An 8,456-nucleotide genomic window follows, 5' to 3' on the forward strand; every position below is an offset into this window, starting at 1 on the left:
TAGAATAAAATGAAATCCATAAAATACATCTGAAAGGTAAATGCTTAAGATTCTTCTCAAAAGATCCAGAGTTTCTATAACAAGCAAAATTTATTCAGCAAAACAAAAAAAATGATTGCTGTGATGCTCTTGATATTGTGTCTTGGTAGATACAGCTAAGCAAGATCTTCCATTGTTTAGAACTTCAGGAGCTGAACTAAAGGCCCTTATGTGTCAGATTAACCACCAACATAATTAGGAACTGATGGTGAAATCAACCAATCATATTTTGATTTACAACTTTGGGAGAAAAAGAACATTCTTCTTGGAAAGCTACAGTTCTCCTTTAGACAAGATGTACCACAGTGGTATGAGAGTGAGAGGCTATAATCCAAGAGGAGTTGGAACATTTAGCGAGTGATGAAAATTAAAAACTGAGTTCACTTTACTTTCATGTAAACCATGTGTTCACATTAAATGTTTTGTGCATGTCCACTCAAGATTTGCATAATGAAAATTATGTTGTTGAAAGTAATAAATACATTTTGATGAAGCTTATTTTATCCACTTCTATAGCTATACCACATTTGAGCTAATAAGACAAATGTGAATAATCGTGATTTAATATATATACAAAAATACATATGGGATCTATTATCATCACATAGAGGTAATCACACAGACACACAGACACACACATAGAATATATATATGTATATGTATTAATATACATACAAACAAACATACCTATGCATACTTATATACTTACTTACACAAACATTGTCTAAGCGCCTCCTGGGTCGAGCTGGAACCTATTCCAGCAGTCACTGGGCAGATGGCATGAAATACACTGGACAGGCTGCCAGCCCATCACAGGGCATGTACTTTCACACACATTCACACACAGATACACACAAGTAACTCCAATTCACCTGACTACATGTCTTTGGACACAGGGAGAACATGCAAACTTCACACAGAAAGGATCCTGGAGTCAAACCCAGCTCTACCCACTGCCGTCAATGTGGCCCTCATCATATACACATGCAGTATCTCACAAGTACACCCCTCACATTTCTACAAATATTTTATTATATTTTTTTAGAGGGACAACACTACAGAAATGAAACCTGGATATAACTTAAAGAAGTCAGTGTACAGCTTGTTTGTCTAAACAGCTGGTAACACAAGTGAGTACAATTCACAGTGAATATGTCCAAATTGTGACCAATTGTGTCATTCCTCCCTGGTGTTATGTGACTCGTTAGAGTTACAAGGTTCCAGGTGTGAATTGGGAGCAGGGTTAAATTTGGTGTTTAGGGTACAATTCGCTTGTACTGGCCACTGGATAATCAACATGGCACCTCATGGCAAAGAACTCTCTGAGGAAGTCAGAAATACAATTGATGCTCTCCACAAAGACGCTTAGGTTATGAGAAGATTGCTAACACACTGAAACTGAGATATAGCACGGTGGCCAAGGTCATACAACGCTTTTCCAGGACAGGTTCCACTCTGAACAGGCCACAGTCCACATGTTCAGCTTCATATTCAGAGGTCGACTTCAAAAAATGGATGCATGAGTGCTGTCAGCATTGCTGCAGAGGTTGAAGAAGTGGGAGGTCAGCCTGTCAGCGCTCAGACTATACACTGCACAATACATCAACTCGGTCTGCATGGCCGTCGTCCCAGAAGGAAGCCTTTTCTGAAGCTGATGCACAAGAAAGCCCAGAAACAGGTTGCTGAATACAAGCAGTCCAAGAACATGGATTACTGGAACCATGTCCTGCGGTCTGACAAGACCAAGATAAACTTGTTTGGCTCAGATGGTGTCCAGCATGTGTGGTGGCACCCTGGTGAGGAGTACCAAGACAACTGTCTCTTGCCTACAGTCAAGCATGGTGGTGGTAGCATCATGGTCTAGAGCTGCATTTTTGTTTGTTCAACTATTAACACTTTTCTCAGCAAAAAAACTACACAAATAACTAGATTTTGAAAATGTGTCTTGGGAGCCTAAGACTTTTGCATTGCATTGAGTTCTGCTGGTACTGGAGTGCTAGATACTAATGGTGGTCACACAAAATATTGGCACTTTGAGCACAATTTGGATATGTTCACTATGAGATGTGTTGCCAGCTATTTAGACATGAATGGCTGTACGTTGAATTATTTTCAGAGGACAGTAAATCTATATTGCTATATAAGCTATACACTGTATACTTTGTTATATCCAAGTTTCATTTCTGTAGTGTTGTCCCAGGAAAAGATTTAATAAAATATTTGCAGAAATGTGAGGGGTGCACTCATTTTTATGAGATACTGCACATATGTATACTGCTGAATTTGAAAATGCCTGTTGCCGTTTACACTGTGTGTAAATTTCATGGTGAATGAACTAAAAGAAACAGCCCAAAAATACTTGGACAAAAGTCTGGTTCCAACATTAAAAGTAATTTTTTTTCTTGTCCTGTAAAGTTACCATTTTGAAGGTTTTGTTCCAACAACAGCGATACACACACACACAGACACACACACGCGCACACACACACACACACACACACACACACACACACACACACACACACACACACACACACACTCTTGCAAGCTCATGAAGTTCAGACTTGCTCAGTCCTGATAAAATTTGGACCCCCCCCCACAGTCCTCCTAAATTGCTTCCTTCTGTCTTTCTCTCGCACTCCCACCTTATCTCTCTCACTCACTTTCACTCCTCATAAAAATGCAGCATACTACCACTGTACTGGGAATGTGTATGGCACCCTGTGTGTGTGTATGTGTGTGTGTGTGTGTGGTGCAGAGAGACTACTGGTGGTGCAGTATGTAATGCAGATTTTTATGGTGAATAACACCGCAGGTAATAATGGATCACCCCATCATGTTTCAGACGTGTGATGTGTGTTTTACTGCTATGTGTGCTATGAAGCATCCATGAATGCATATGCTGCAGACTCTGACTGTACCGAAATATTTATTCTATTAATCTATTCTATTAATCTGTTTTAATATTTGACCTTTTTGCCACATTCTCAGCTCTTCTATCACTCTGTTCTTTTTTCTTTTTCTTTTTTTTATTGTCTAACATCTCTCTGCAGTCATGATGCTGACCACAGTTGTTATTGTTTTTCAATCACATTTGCTCTTTTCCCTCACCCATTAATTTCTAGCCTTTTTTCAGTCAACACGGGAAAAGCGTCAGGAGGGGAAATAAACTACCACATCCTTTTCTCCAATAATGCAGTATGACAGGTTCCATATGCATATGAATGATGCACATAAGTACCCTCTGCACTCATTTTCATAATTTCATTATGTTAAACAAATCACTGTAGCTCCTCTATCCTCTTCCCTCCTTTGTCCCATGTGTGCTGTCAGTCTCTCTCCTCTCTCTATCTCTCTCCATTTCTTTCTGCTGAATTCACAGTTCTTCGTCCCTGAGTATTGACTACTCACAACACTGCCTGATAAGAATTCCCTAAAGACTCCCATGCAAAACCAACACACTCACAATGTTGATCAATCTGTACATGCTGCTCAATCTGTACATAGTACATTTTTCATTATCCTCTAAGCTCCATTATTTTTAACTTGTTACTCGCCATCTTCATTGGAGCTAGTTCAAAGACGCATTGCTTTGTAAGGGCTGTGCATCTTACCTTATGAGTTAGTATTAGTAATTAGATGCTAATGACTATCACAAGTAGGTGATTAGAAACCAGTGGTGGAGGAAGTATACAAGTCCTTTACTTAAGTTAAAGTAGAGACACCCAAGGTAAAATATTACTCCAGTAAAAGTAGAAGTCCTTACTTTAGACCTCCACTTGAGTAAAAGTACTAAAGTATTTGCCTTCAAATGTACTTAAGTATCAAGTAAAAGTACTAAAAGAGTAATTGTGGCTCTGATGTCCAGTTATCATTTTTATAACAAGACTCGCTTCTTGAACTCATTTCAGGTGAAAATCCTCCAGCGTCTCTCTTGGTAAACCAGTCTTTTAATAGAACGTCATTAATTAGTGACGCTGACGTCTATTAAAATGATCATAAGCACAAAACACTGAAGGTAAACAGTTTCCATCAGGGAGAACCGAGTGGCTCTGAAATCACTTTTTACACACAAGCAAAATTTCAGTTTAAGATTTATTTACAACTTAGTTACAAGTTTAATAAAAACTGGCTTTAAACTCAGGATCACAAATGAGCTTCCTTGACTATGTTGATCTGTATGCCTCTGTTCATAAACATGAACTAGCAAAAACAAATTTACTATAAAATGAGTAAAAAAAGTGTTTGTATGACTTCAGAAAAAAGACAGATGCCAGTCACGACTGCATATGTAGACATATTTCTATATTGTGCTCTATTTACACAAAGTTAGGTTAGTTCATCATTTATGTTGAATAGACTCTCCCAAAATTTTACGCTGCTGCGCTGACGTTGAACCGTGTGCTGCATTGGGTCGGTATGGCCAACAGGTCAAAACAGGCTCAAAACTAATGTGCTTGATTTTTCATACAAATCATAAGACAAAAAGAACAACAGATTTTGCAAAATGTAGTGGAGTAAAAATTAAGATATTTGAATTTGAAATGTAGTGGAGTGAAAGTAAAAAGTGGAAATGCCCAAAATGGAAATACTTAAGTACAGTAACGAATTACATTTACTTTGTTACTGTCCACCACAGTCAAAAACCTATGAATGCATTCTATTTACATTAAAACACTGCTTATGTATTATTTAAATATTTAACTATTATTTAACTACTTACTTTTACAGCATTTAAAAATACCAGCTGCCCATGCATTGCATTACGTCACAGCATTTTGTCAGCTGCAGTCTGATTGGTTATTCATACAACCAACTATATGCACTTCCGCACGGTGTTTCTTATGAATTGGATGGAAAACAAAGAAAAATTCTAATTACAAACAGTGTCCAGCTGCCTGCTCTGGACATTGTGATGAAAAGCCATTTAAAGCCAAAACAGCAGCACATGATTTACCATGTTGCATGCTAGTCCAACGCCTTCTGAAAAGACAGGTGGTTCTTGGCCACATTTTGCAGTGAAAAGCAGCAGACTCTGTGCTGACAGACAGAACTCTATAAAAGCCTGGCTGCAAGAAAAGGAGACATATGGAACAAACCTCCAAACACACAAAGCATAACAGAGCCAGTGAGGCCCACCAACTGTAGAGGTCAAGCGTTAAAGCCTGTAGCATTCTCTTAGTGTACAGCACACATGCACTTGCCCATTTGTGGAGAGTGTGGTCAAGGAGGACTCAAGTGGCTATATCACTTTTCCCCACATCTCTGGTTTTCACCACTGAACTCTTTCATCTTTGTAATGAGAGACTTAACACTGATATTCTCTTCTGTTTATCCTTACATGTTGCTCTAATGTGCGAGCATAATGCTCACTGAATGTATGTTTTTGACTATAATTTCTGGCGGGACAAAACTCAATATAGCTTATGTCTTTGTTTTCATTTCTTGACAGCATTTGAAATCACCAGCTGCCCTTTACAGTATGTTATTCATTAATTAATTAATTTCATGAATGAATAGTGTCATAGAGGTGGTCCAGAATTACTTGCAATAAATATTTTCTCTTATTAAAATTATATATATGTATCTATAAACATTGGTAGATATACAAATAGATGAGTATCTAAAGTATATTTTACATCATGTTCTTCCTAATGTATTCGTAATGCAGGCATTGGGTTTGTCCTTCAAATCATATGTAGAATCCAGCTGTTCACATGACACCGTTGTGCACTATTTTTATCAGCATGTATTGGGTTTCCCCACCATGCGTCTAAAAATAGAAGAAGAAAAAGAATAGAAGAAGAAAAAAGGGGGGTGGGCCTGTGAGAGCAGTAAGAGAGGATGAACAATTGAAAAACTAGTCCTCTTTTGCATTAGAGTGGTGGGTTGATAGAGTGTGTAAGCTCCTCAGTATTGAGAACATCCTTCAGTGTGGTCATTAATGCAGGTCACTCCAGTATAAACAGACACAGTCACATGCATGTACAGTACACAAGAAATACTGATGGCATTAAAATAAACATGGCATGCAAGGCATGTTCAGTCACTGTCAACTGCAAATCAATTCCACACTCATAACAACATGACATGCACATTAGTTCTACAATGATTACCAAATAAACTTAAAATGAATAACTGGGCAATATGCCTACAATTTAAGGGGTTAAGCTTGTTCCTTTAACCTTCTATGCAGTGCTTAAGCAGCAAATCCTTGGCTGCTTTGGTCTATAATGCCAGAACTCTCTTTGTTGCAGTGTATAAGCTTTTTTCTATTGCCCAGTAGGAAAATCTCTTACCCTGTGTTCATATTGGCAGTGACTTTTCGCCTCTTGTCACAGAAACCACTGATCCCTCATTGCCTATGGGTGTTTCTGAACACTGTTCACCATAATTTCACTGACACCAAGCACAAATCAGATACATTGCTGAGGAAAAATGTATTTGGTCTTTGTAATAACAGCCTATTTTGTAATGCCTATTTAACAACCTAGCCTCAGTTTTCTCACCAGAGGATGATTCCATCTCATTTGGCCAGTCTTCTCCTTTACATCCCACTAGCTACCAAGCTACAGTGACCTAAAGTAAAATCTCAACCAAATGATTATTTATGGGATTTCTTAGTGTGGAGGCTAGATATGTCTAAGAAAGAATACGCAAGATCATATTCATTACTTACATACTACATAATGCCTGTCATATATGCTTCACTGTATATAAGCCATATTAAATACTGCTTGAACATGGATGGACTGCAAAAGGAATTCCACTGATGTTTCATGTTTACTGTAATTCAACAGTGGAGGAAAGTCATAAAGATTGTTTAATGTGAAATAATTCAGAGAGAAATTCATAGAGAAATATAACAACGTTAGATTTTCTTTACAGTGGTGGTGATGGGAACCAAATGTCGACATATCTACAACACATATATAGCCATTTTATTTACTATCCAAACCACCAGTTTGACAGTGAACATGTAAAGTCTGAAAAAAAATCTTTGGGTATTATTTTGCCCTACAGCCCCCTGCATGTACTTCTCCGTGATGAATGGATTTTAAAATCCTTTTAGGTCAAAATCTGTATCATAAAACAATGTCTCAGGCATCAAACAGCATATTTGGAACCATGTAATGAAACAATAAAGGCATTTAACGCTTCTGACAATGACTCCTTTTACCACCACAGTGAAAAATTCTGATTCATTAAGTTACTTTAGAATGGAGCAATTCATATCGAACCACTCTCAATGATTCTGTCTACACCTGAGCTTTGTAATTTTGTAGAAACTCAGAGGAATTCTCCTTCAAATATTAAGTTTGTATGTAAAGTACAGGACTGGCTAGAACAAGCAAGGATTCTGAAACTGTCCAGGAGAAATGGTGAAACCCTCCAATGACAGTAAGGAGTCCAAAATGAAGTGCAGTCTGAAATCTCACTGAGCCACATCAGCAGGCTGAACACATTCTCCAACATTCTGACAACAGCCAGGCAGTGGAGAAAATTAATTATCAGAACTAGGTCTTCAGTTTGGGCCATAAATGTCATTTTTTGAAAAATGACCAACGAGAATAACCTCTTTGGCAATGCATAAGTCATAATTTCAGTTTGCAGGATCCCCTATGGGATTTCTAATAATGTGTGAGTATTAAGCATTTTTAGCCATTCGAGATTAAACACAAAATATATAATACATAATATGATGCAGTTTTACAGTGACTCAAGCCTGTTTCACACATTCTACCTATGTGTGGCAGATACAGTTCAAACATACTGGCCATTCACATGTACGGCGTTGATGCCATGCAGTGGTGCAGCCAAGAAGCTATGCCTACAACAGCATGGTATGTTTGTTTACCCTCATGCGTGTTATTTTGGATCGGATTACTTGCAGTGCACGTGTAAACAAAGATTTTCCATTGGGTTGTTGAATAGAGTGAGCATATAAACACCTCAGTCTGAATCTGTAATCAGAATGTATTCAAATTGATTGGCAAAAATCTTTAAATGTAGCACAGCCACTGACCAGTGCAGGTGAAATGGTAGAACTTTATCTATAGAAAACAAATGACAGTGGTTCCCAGTCCTGATCCTAGAGTACTTCTGCCATGAACATTTCATAGTGCTTTCCCTGCTCTAACACACCTGATTCAACTAATCAGCTAAATAGCGAGCCCTTCCCAGCAGGGACAAACACTAAAATGTGCAGAGCAGGGCTATTTTAGGACCAGTGTTGGGAGCTACTGACATACCAGATACTGTCCATTAAACATAGAGCTCTCTAGCCAAGGCTTCTCTGTAATGGAGCATACACAGAGGCTGCATTTGTGCAGACACACAAAAACAGCCTCACAGGCAGACACAGAAATAACATCCATGATAGAAACAAAGGAGCGCAATAGCTACAAACCACGGGA

This window comes from Pygocentrus nattereri, chromosome 1 (genome assembly GCF_015220715.1).
Source record: "Pygocentrus nattereri isolate fPygNat1 chromosome 1, fPygNat1.pri, whole genome shotgun sequence".
Lineage (NCBI taxonomy): Eukaryota > Metazoa > Chordata > Actinopteri > Characiformes > Serrasalmidae > Pygocentrus > Pygocentrus nattereri.